Genomic DNA, 12,323 nt, shown 5'->3' with positions numbered 1-12,323 from the left:
ATCCACCTGCTAATGTAAGAAACATGGGTTCGAACCCTGGTCGGGAAGTATTCTTGCCTGGAAAATCCCATGGACAGAAGAACCTGGCGGGCTACAGTCCATGGGATCACAAAAGTCAGACATGACTTAGCGACTAAATAACAACAACTCAAAATGCAACATCAGCATCACATTAGAACATGTGAGAAATACACACTCTCAGGCCCCACTCCGGACCTACAACTTGAATCAGAACCATTTTAATGGAATCCTCCAAGTTGATTCAAATATTCGTGAATCTGTAAAAGCACTGTCTTCATTCAGTAATTTCTCAAGTCATTATGAAGCATCTACTTCACGGCAGCCGTCAGGTTAAGCACCAGTTCATCACAAAGCAGACAACACCTGCTCTCAAGAGGTTAGTGTTGAGTGGACACTCACATCATCCAGTGACTTCCCAAGTAATTGGCAGATTGACTACAATCGTGATTTATATCATAAAGAAAGAATGTGTTTGAGAATTAGAGACCTGAAGGATAGGTAGGATTGAGCTAGGTTAAAGTCGACACAGGTGATGAAACTGTGTGCATCGTATATCATGAAGAAGAGAAGAGAGCTGGCAAAGATTCCCAAGCTCGTGTGATCCAGACATCCTGCAGAGCACGTCAGAGGTTGATATTCTGCAAAATGCTGCCCTGGAAGTAATACGACTGACCCAAGATCCAAAAGAATGGTGGAGCCCAAACCAGCTCTCTTCCTCCCCAAACTAAGCCCTTTCCACCACCCGGGCCACCCAATCCTGGTCCCCAGGAGTCCCCAAGGATGACACAGAGAACCAGGGTCTGGACATCAGGCTGGCTGCCAGCCAGGCTGGACACACATGCAAGTTATTTTCATGGGGCAGCAAATTCTGGAAAATATGTGGTTTAGAAGCAACATAATTATCATCCTCTAAAATTAGGCTCATAGTCTAAACAACCCCCAGTCTTCCTTCTGCAAAAAAACAAACAATTGCAGGCAGGAAGCCTGCAGTGATACAGGTCATGTTGGCCAACAGGCCTGCTGGTCTCCCTGCTGAGCTAAAAAGGCAAACAGCATGCAAAAATGTAAATATTATATTATTTTTCAAATACCACTTCTTCCATTCTCGCCCCAGCTGGCTTTGGCTGTTCACCTTGGCGCCCTCTGGACACTGCGCCCCTCCACGCTTTGGCCGTGAAAGACATGGATGGATTTTTTTCAGAAGCCATTATCTAAACTGCTGATGTAATAAGGCCTGGGTATATGAAATTCACTTAATAACTCACGCTTCGTTATTTATTGTGAACCTGGGTGCATTCTCCTTGATTCCATTTCCCAGCGAAATCTAAGTGCAGCTTTCATCATGAACGCCTGAATTTATGGCAAACAGACCAAGTGACATTAGGAAAGCCGCACAATCCTTTCATTCAGCCTTTAATAAGGAAGCCAAGGAAAAATTATCCTAGCTGGTTTGCGGGTGACAGCTCAAGAACTTTCTGGAGTCAGAAAAGTTAGCGCCGCGCCTCCTTGTCAGCCCATTAAAAAGCAAAGCTGGCATGGCATATTAGAACCATGTGTGAGAAGGAATTTCTCCTCTGGTAAGACATTCCAAATACTGTCTCCGAGCCAAAGACTTTGGTGTTAGGCTAATTTAAGCAGCATGTTGAAATCAGCGCTCAGAACTTTGATCATACGGAGATCGTTTGTTACAAATTGAACTAACCCAGTCTCTATTTCTGGCGGATCAGAACTCTGGATTTGTTGAATTAAATGCTTCATTTAGTGCCGTTTGCACATGAAAAGGAGCCCTGCACTCAGGAATCTGATAGTGAATTTTTCACCTAACCAACAGGTCCACTTTTTTATTACTTTTAAACCTAATCCATACTCCATCCACACTGTTCCTAATAACCCCAGGGCCCTTCAGAGTGAAGTTTTAAATCAACTCCCCTGTCATTGGGGGTGGGGCGGGGGGGGCGCAGTGGCAGGGCAGCAGGGGTTGCCGAGCCATCCTTGAATTATCAAACCATGTAATAAAGAACATATTGGAGCCCAGTACCAAAATAAAAGAGAGAGAGAGAAAGAGAAAAAAGCCAAATGAATTAGTCCTCAGTTGTTATTTACTGTCTAAATAACCCAGTTTCCTTTCATGACAACTGTGAGCTAAAATAGCAAAATGATTTTGCAGACCTATGATTTTCATTCTGTTGCCTGTCTGGTCCAGCTGAAACTACCAGGGAGGGAGGTTAAAAGGGCAGAAAATAGACCATTTCCACATATGGCTACACTTTCTTTTCATTTTTGAAGTTATAATATCTTTAACTGTAGATAATGATATTATAAACTGTCATTTAGTGCATTTTAAGTATATTACATACATGAAACAAAGATCGAGAAGGAGCTGCAGCTGAAGTCTTAAACAAAAACATTGTGACTCAAATCCACCAAATGGGAGACAGGTATCAGGTTTGCGAAGAACATCGCAGAGCAGATAATCACAAACACAGACAGTGAATGGACTCCTGGGTGTAAATCGTGACCCCAGCCAAGAAACTGGGCAACGATGATTTAATAGCAATTAACTGTTAATTATTGACACTCTGGGGTCAACAAGATACTTTGCAGTGCAGTTTTATTTTTACACCATTTGGTTCATCCGTGACTTCGTTTCCTAAAACTTACCTCCCATGAGTGGAGGGTGTGGAGAGTGTTAGAACACCAATTCTGCTTTGACTATTAAAACAGCCCTGGTGGGGGAATAAACACCTATATTTAGGAAGATGATTCTTTCCTAAGCTTGGAGTGCAGTTAATTCATAAACTATAATTCATATAGGCTCCTATAGGCTTAAACACCCTCTTGAATAAAGAGTATCTTCATTTAAAAGGAAAATAATTCATTTTTTATGTTATTGCTCTTGTGCACCAGAAAAAAATCAACAGATGATTCCTTAGGTTTATTGGCATGAAGACGAGGTTGATTCCACCCTCCCCCCAATTCTTTGGAGAAAGAAAATGGTTACGAAACAGATAACGATAATAAATGTTTTATTGGTGAAAAAAGAAAGATCAAATCTTTAATGAAATCAGGATGGGCTTTAGAGATGAACTCCGTCTGAACTCGCCAGGATTCATGGAACTTCAATTAAAACAATTTCAGAAGGGCAGCTGACAGCAAGGCACTTGGAACAGTAATTAAAATTGAGCAAGATTTTAGCACTGGGCTTTCCAGCAGGAGCCTAAGGATGTGTGGTGGCCCACAGGAGGGGGACCGTGGAGGTGGGGGGCGGTCAGTTAGGTGGGGTGAGGATTTGCAGCAACACAGGTAAGAAATCCCACAGAGGCTAGAATTCTGGATATCAGCTCACAGTATGTGCCATTTTTAATCCACTGTTTCCACCTCCATCTATGTGGTTGTCAAAAACTGACTTCTTGGGCTGGAGGCTGACATGGTCAACCTGGAAATAGCCTTCGGTGAAGTCACACACAGGCCTCCAGTTAGAAGATCATGAAGGCCCCATAATGTTGCAGTTAAAGTGTGGACTATAGGTCTTGGGTTCACATCTTGCTTTTGCATATGCTAGCTATGTGACCTTAGACAAGTTACTACACCTCTCTGAGCCTCATTTTCCCAGCTCTGAAACGGGCTGGTGGTAGTACCCAGCTTTCGGAGCTGTTGAAGCTCAACAAGCTAGTCCATGTCAAGTGCTTAATGCAGTGCCTGACACCTAGTTAGCACCCAATAATGGTGAGCAAATATTGCTATTTATTAGAGCTGACAATTAGGAACATGAACTCCAGAAGTTCAGCCTCTCCTTTTAAGAGGCAAAGCCTTCCACCAGATGTAGCAGCGGCACAATATGGACAAAATGAGGGTCTTCCTGGTGAAAGGAGGGGCCCCTGAAGAGCTTCGCATGAGGAATGTCCTGGCTTTAGGAAGGAATGCCAGTGGTCACCCCTTAACCAGGCCTGGGTGGGGTGGGTGGTGGTGGGGAGACATACTGCTGAGGCCTGGATCTCAGAGAGACCCTGGCTCAGTCTCACTTCTGGCAAGTACTCTTGCCAGAAGGAAGCAAGAGAAAAGGAAAGAGGAGCTGGAGAGAAGGCAGGAAAGCAGGGAGGGAGAGAGGGAGAGAAGAAAGAAGAGAGAGGCAGGTTTGGTCCATGACTGTATCCAGTCCCAGCTTCTCTCCATTCCCTTAGATGCATAAGAGTTGCATCCCTACAGCAAACTCACCTCAGGTACAAATGAGTTTCTACTCCTTGACTATCCGAAGAGCTCTCAATATCACTCTAAACAGTCTCCTTAAATGTCAGGGAGAAGTTTTTCATGCATGGCCCTGGGCCATGTGGGAGAAAAGTTAGCACTTGGCACCCCAAGAGCTTCCTGAGAATCACCTAGAACAGACCACTACTCACTAATGCACCAAACCCAACTGTCAGCACTGGGTCCAGACAACGACTTATAACTAATCCAGACAGCAGCTCTACAGGCTTCCCAGGTAGAGTTAGCAGTAAAGAATCCACCAGCAAATGCAGGAGGCCTAAGAGACGCGGGTTTGATCCCTGGGTCTGGAAGATCCATGTTAGGAGGCCATGACAACACACTCCAGTACTCTTGCCTGGAGAATCCCATGGACACAGGAGCCTGGCGGGCTACAGTCCATAGGGTCGCAAAGAGTCAGACACGACTGAAACAACTTAGCATGCATGCACACACAACTCTACAGACAGGGCTCACCAGCCTCCTGGAGAAATTATCTCCAAGCCACTGAGTGCTGGGGCCTGACCCAGCAGTCCTAAGTTTTCTAACCCCCTTGAGATCAGAGCTCCACATTAGCTTTAGGGAACTAGTTTGTGATTTTAAGTTAAGTCAACTTTCTAATGGTATAGAGAATCCCAACCTGTGAGTCATAGGAAAAAAAATTAATTACATATCCCTTGGACTGCCTTCTGTGTTTTTTTTTTTTCATAACTGCAGCAGCAGAATTACCTTCCAAATTATATTGGGCCCAAGTTATTAAAGTGGCTTTCAATTCCCTGAGTAGACACAGTGATAGACAGCCAGGCAGGGCTCCTGAAGCCCTGGGATGCTTTCTGCTCCTGTTTTAAACTTCTTACAGATAAGTCACAGGCAGATAACTGAGAATTGACTGTTTCCATCTCCAATTAATCCATTTCCTCTGGTGTCTGTATTTACTCCTAGACTTCCCCTGGTTTCCAGTATAAACCAACACTCTTTTAATACTCCAAATCCATTAGACACTTTTCTTTTCCCCCATGAACAAAGGAGAAATGTTTTCGTGCAACTTTATGGAAGCCATCAATCTCCCTGAGAGGCTTGCTACGCTCAACAGAATCCACATTATAACTTATGCAAAACAGAGGACGGAGGCGTGGGGGGAAACCCCGCTTTCTTTGAGCAGTAGCAATGCATTAAAGAAAACATGCATTTCTGCTGAAATTCATATTGGTAAATGGATTTCCCATCTGAAACATTGTTTTTCACTAAGAGAAGCTTTTAATCCCTTTAAGTTCCTTTCTAATCTGCCTTGGAAGTGCTTGTCTCAGGAATATAACAGTGATGATATAACAGATTTAATTTATTAGAACGAGACAACAGCCAGCCAGCACAGTACACAGGAGTGCATGCCCGCCGTGGGCTGCTCGGGGCTGTCATTCCCGAATGGAGCATGCTTGTCCCATCTCCCCTGACTCCAGCCCTACAGCCCTGACATGCTCAAGTTCAGATCTCAGCTCCCCCGGCTCTCTCTGGACCCAGCACCCCATCTTCATAGGGTAAAGCCCTCTGTTCTCTAAAGGCCAGAGGAAGGTTGAGGAAGGCAAGCCCATGCCTGCTTCTGTTGCCCAATCCACTGGAAAGTAAATGGTTGAGTGGGAATCGAGACCACCCAGCTTATAGGGGACAATGCTCTGAAGCTTGGCCAAGGGTCTCAGTGAGACAGACGATTCCTACTGCCTGGTCTGATGGGCCACCTTGGGTAGCAAATGGCCCCTAGGAGCCAAGAGTCAGGAGCGCAGGAGATGCAGAGGCCACTGTCCCCATACCTCATCCCACTCCCAACCAAGACAGAGAAGAAAACAACACAAAAGTCAAGGATCCCTTGGTGTTGTTGCTGTTGTTTACTCACTAAGTTGTGTCCGACTCTTTGCAACCCCACGGACTGTAGCCCATCAGGCTCCTCTGTCCATGGGATTCTCCAGGCGAGAATACTGGAGTGGAGCCTATGCCTTCCTCCAGGGGATCTTCCCGACCTATGGACTGAACCTGTGTATCCTGCATTGGCAGGCAGATTCTTTACCACTGAGCCACCTGGGAAGCCCTCAAGGATCCCTGCTTAATCCCAGCTCTGCTTGTTCTGGGGTGGGCAGCCGGGAATCAACTCTGGTAGCTTGGCCTGCTGCATTCACCACCCCCGCCAGCTGAACTGAGACAGCTGGAGACATGGGATGGCTGAGCACACCTGGCTAGCCTGCATCCAAGCCAGCATGGCGACTCCAGGTACAGCCACACAAAACTTCATTTCCTCTTCCTGGGAACACAAAGCAGTTTATTTACTCAGTCAACCCATGCTTATGCATGTTCTCAGAGGCCAATCTTTGACACAGAAGTAACACTCTTTGAGGGCTTCCCTAGAGCTCGGTGGTGAAGAACCCACCTGCCAATGTAGGAGATGCAGGTTTGATCCCTGGCTTGGACAGATCCCCTGGAGAAGGGAATGGCTACCCACTCCAGGATTCTTGCCAGGGGAATCCCATGGACAGAGGCGTCTGGCAGGATACAATCCATAGTGTCGCAAAGAGTCAGACATGACTTAGCAGCTAAACAATAGCAACCCTCTTTGAGCCCCACAAAAATACAAATAATTTCAGCACAGGTCATCAGTGTCATTTTCAAAGTGGTCCCCTCTGCGGTCACACACACAGGATGACACCACGGTGCTCAAGAGCATGCCTTCTGAAACAAGAAAGTCCTAGGTTCAAACCTCTGCTCTAACACTCACATGGAGGGAGACCTCCCTTAGCTAATTCAGTCTTGCAGAGCCTGTTTTCTTCTCTGTAGAATGGGAGCATGACCGTCTACTTCCAGTGAGAAATAAATGACCTTGTGCTGTAAGATTCTTACCAGAGTGCCTAAAAGTATTAAGTGCTCATTAGCTATAACCATTATTATGTATGTAGGTTTACCTACCAACTCATTCATCTCTTCTGTTCATTCATTAATTCTCCCAAACATTTATTGAAAACTTAGGATGTGGCAGGCTCTGCTAGACACTCTGTGTTTGGGACAAGGGAGGTATCAGGGGATGGAGAAACAACTAATAAAAAAAATCATTGATGGGACTTCCCTCGCAGTCCAGTGATTAAGACTCCATGCTTCCAGTGCAGAGGACGTAGGTTCAATCTCTAGTCAGGGAACTAGGATCTCACATGCTGTGTGGCATGGGCAGAGAAAAAAAAAAAAAACTTAAAATAATTCTTGATGGAAATGCAAATTTGCATTCCTCCTCTCACTTAAATTTCACACACACACACACAAACCCACAATAGATAGTCAAGGCAGATACAATCACTCCCGTTTTATAGATGAACAGACAGATCCAGTGAGATTAGCGGACTTTGTCAAAATGGCAAAACCCAGGGCTTCCCTGGTGGCTCAGTAGGAAAGAATCCACCTGCCAATGCAGGAGACACAGGTTCGATCCCTGGTCGGGGAAGATCCCACATGCTTCAGAGCAACTGAACCTGTGTGCCACAAATACTGAGGCTGTGCTCTATAGTCCAGGGACCATAACTACTGAAGCCTCAGCGCCCTAAAGCCCATGCTTTGCGGTGAGAAGCCACTGAGGTGAGAAGCCCTCAGACGGCAACTGAGAGAGTAGTCCCCACTCGCCACAGCTAGAGAAGAGCCCTTGCAGCAAGGAAGGCCCAGCACAGCCAAGAATAAATAAGTAAAATTGTCATTGTAAAAAGTGGCAGAGCTGAAAAGGCCCACGGTGATGGGGTAGTGGGTGGGGTCGGGGGTGTTTCAGACACGCCTCCTCCCATACTTTTCCTTGAAGAGGATTTTCCAGAAAACAGGAATCTAGTCAGTATAGAAGGCAGTAACACAACACCACACACCCAGGACCCCCGTGGACCCCGGACACACCCCATCCCGTGGCGAGTGTGTGCTTAGGTAGGAAACCATATCCCACGCTCAGTGGGGGCCGGGGTCTGCTGTCTTTAGACGATAAGAAGGAGGCCGGGAAAGAGGAGACACTGGGGAACTTGACGCTTATTAAAAGCACTTGCTCACAAGCTGTGTTCAGGCCCACATGGTGCCCAAAGCCGGGAACCCGGCCTCAGCAGGGGTCAATGCCCCGTCCTGACAGGCGTGAGCTGGGGAGTCTGGGCGGAAGATGGATGGGGGCGCGAAACACGCCCGTGACAGCGGTAATCCACACGACCCAGGAACGCAGGCTGGTATGTTGACCACTTCCCCACACTTTTTATGGGCCCAGAAGTAGGGGGAGGGAATTTTCATCATCTCAGACATAAATAACTCCATGAACAGAGTGGAGATCGGACACCTAGAAATTAACCACTCTGTACAACACAAAGCCCGGGATTTACTTCTCAGTTGCAGAGCTGCCTGAAGGCAAGGCTCCAAGGCCTTAAAACAAGCCTGGCACTTCCATCCCGGCTCCTGGGAGAGGTCCCTGTCCTGCTCAGGGGGATGCCCACTACACACTTGCTACTTGATAGTGGATTTTGTATCATTCTCCCTCTGCTCACCCTGGTCTGAAGATCCTGCCTCCTTTATGAAGGAAATGCAAGCAACTGGGTTCGTGTTTTCTGATCTCCCACTACCCACACTTGTCTACATTTGAACCGCATTCTCTTTCTTGCTTCAAGATACAGTTGAAGACATGTCTCTCCTGCCACCTGGGGCCACCTCCACTTGTTCCTAAATCCCTCACCTTCTGAGAGTCTGCTCTCCCAGCTATACATAACTCACACACATCAACAACCCTTTCTCCTGGATCATTTCCACCTGCAAAGACACTTCCTAAGTATCTCCCATCTCAAAAAAAAAAAAAAAATCAAACCAAAAGATTGACCTTGATCCCTTATCTCTATCCAACTACATCCTATTATCCTAATTCTCATCTTGGCAAAATACCTTGCAAGTGTTACATCCAAGCGCCAACTCTACTTCTTTGATCAAGTCTAATTTAACTTTGCCATCACTCCAGCAAACTTGACCTCAAGTTTATCAATGACCCCGTGCGGTCAAATGTAAAGAGTACCTAGCTTCTTTTTTTCCTTGACGTCACGGTGGACCCCTTGGTCCCTTCTGAGCCATTCTTTTTTCTTGGCAGTGTCTATTTCCTATCTACTTTCCCCTCTCTCTCAGCTGCGTCTCAATCTTAGGTTGACCCTCCTTCTCCACCCAACCTCTGGATGGATGAGAGCCCCAGGTTGAGTCCTCAGCCTTCTTCTCACTATCTTATCCATTCCTCCTTAGATAAACTCATTCATTCCACAGTACTATCTATCTACTGACTTTCAGAATGATAGCCATAGTTCAGAAAATTTCACCTGAGCTCTAACTTGTGTATCTGGATGCCTTCTTACTGTCTTCACAGGGACACCCAATAGGCCTCTTGACTTGACATTCCCTGACTAGACAACAGAACAAGAAAGACAACAGCCTTTCCAGACCTCCAAAGATGTTCAAACTCATGAAGGGCTCATAAAATGCAAATTAAAACAAACTGAGATATTTTTCACCAATCAGTTAGACAAAAAGAGATCAAAACATTTAAAAACACATTGTACCAGGACTTTCTGGCTGTCCAGTGGTTAAGACTCCATGCTTCCAGTACAGGGGACATGGGTTTGATCCCTGGTCAGGGAACTAGGATCCCACGTTCTGCACAGCATGGCCAAAAAGATAAATAAATAAATAACATTTAAAATAAATAAATAAATAACTACAATCCATCCGCTTAAATAAACACTGCAGCTTTGTAAATTGGCAAGGAAGATAAATGGGTAAAATTTTCCTCCACAGGGCAAATTGGCAATATCCATCCAAATGGAAAGCACAAATCCTCTTTGACCCAGCCAATTCTACTTCTAGAAATTTATCCAACAGATATAGCTAATTAATATATTTAATAAATGTATTTATTTCTATTAATATGGATCCAATAGATAGAGACACGTTTGTAAATGGAAACCAGCTAATACCAGGAATAAGAGACTGGCTGCATAAGTAAAAAGTCAGTTCCACAGTGGACCACCACTCTGGTATTGTAAGAATGAAAGAAATTTTGACAAGCTAATACAGAAAAAAATCTCCACCATATGATTTAAAATTTCAAAAATTAAGGTGCAAAATGTTGGGTACAATAGGTTCAGTTCAGTTCAGTTCAGTTGCTCAGTCGTGTCCGATTCTTTGTGACCCCATGAATCGAAGCACACCAGGCCTCCCTGTCCATCACCAACTCCTGGAGTTCACTTAGACTTGCGTCCATTGAGTCAATGATGCCATCCAGCCATCTCATCCTCTGTCGTCCCCTTCTCCTCCTGCCCCCAATCCCTCCCAGCATCAGAGTCTTTGGTTTTTTAAAAGGGTAATGAAGACAAAGTAACCATAAATGTTTACATACATGCAAAATATCCTTGGAAGGAGACGCGTGAAACTTGTAACAGGATTGTCTTTGGGGCAGTGGAGCCAGGAGATCAGGATACTCTCCTTTATATCTTCCCTACTGTTTGAATTAATTTTTTTTAACTATGGTCAATTTATTTTCACTTTAAAAATAAAGTTACTTTTCAAAACCTGGTTCCTTCTATTTTTTCCGGCTCCCATACAAAATGCTACCTCTCCAACAAGGTCTTCTGGACGGCTCCATCTATGTCAATCTCCCCTATTCTCTAATCCCTCACCAAAGCATCTCTACTTTTAACCATTTTTAATATTAGATTAATAAGAAGATTTAATTCAAAAATGATCTCTGCTCTCCTTGTCAGAGAAGTTGCCCTATGCGCTCCGTCTGAAATAATACCTACAGCAACATCCATCTCTAATCCTTCATCTTGCTTCTTTTTTTTCTAGGCATTTATTACCACCTGAAATCACTGCAGATGGTGACTGCAGCCATGAAATTAAAGACCCTTGCTCCTTGGAAGAAAAGTTATGACCAACCTACACAGCATATTAAAAAGCAGAGACACTTCTTTGCCAACAAAGGTCCATGTAGTCAAAGCTACGGTTTTTCCAGTAGTCATGTATGTATGTGAGAGCTGGACTATAAAGAAAGCTGAGTGTCAAAGAATTGATGCTTTTGAACTGTGGTGTTGGAAAAGACTCTTGAGAGCCCCTTGGACTGCAAGGAGATCCAACCAGTCCATCCTAAAGGAAATCAGTCCTGAATATCCATTGGAAGGACTGATGCTGAAGCTGAAACTCTAATACTTTGGCCACCTGATGCAAAGAACTGACTCATTGGAAAAGACCCTGATGCTGGGAAAGATTGAGGGCAGGAGGAGAAGGGGACGACAGAGGATGAGATGGTTGGATGGTATCACTGACTCAATGGACATGAGTTTGAGTAAGCTCTGGGAGTCGGTGATGGACAGGGAGGCCTGGCATGCTGTAGTCCATGGAGTCACAAAAGTTGGACAAAACTGAGAGACTGAACTGAACTGAAATATTATGACATATTTTTATTTGTTTATTGTTGGCTTCCCCGCACTAGAATATAAGCCCGAGAAGAACAATTACCTTGTGCATCTTTGTTCATGGCTCCATCCCCTGGAGCTACAGCAATGCTTGGCACATCACAGATGTTCAATAAATATTTGTTGAATTATGAGTGGTTCTACTGCTAAGAATGAAATGAATAAATAAAAAGATGTTTAAAAGGTCATTGACCTAGAAAAGAAAGTCTCTAAGACCACGAGTTTAGTGCTGGGTCTAACATCCAGTTAAGCCATCACCAGCACCCACGTCCCATTTGTGGTGACATCGATCTGTAAAGCAAAGGACCTGGGGAAGCATAATATGGCATCCAGTGGCAGAGAGAAAATGAAAAAGTCAGGAGTGGCTAGCTCTCCAGGAAAGGCACAGAAACGGGGAGCATGGAAAGAAAGGATGCTATAGAAAGTAGAAAAAGAGAGGGTCTTTAGCAAATCCCCAAGAAGAAGCTCCTTTCCTAGTCAGGGAGAGGCAGGGCTCAAGGGAAAAGAGAAACAAGAGAAATCCGTGGAAATCCTTGGGTCTTTCTCTTACCCTGATTGACCTGAATT

Source organism: Ovis aries, chromosome 14 (assembly GCF_016772045.2).
Source record: "Ovis aries strain OAR_USU_Benz2616 breed Rambouillet chromosome 14, ARS-UI_Ramb_v3.0, whole genome shotgun sequence".
Taxonomy (NCBI): domain Eukaryota; kingdom Metazoa; phylum Chordata; class Mammalia; order Artiodactyla; family Bovidae; genus Ovis; species Ovis aries.
This window is presented reverse-complemented; position numbering follows the sequence as displayed.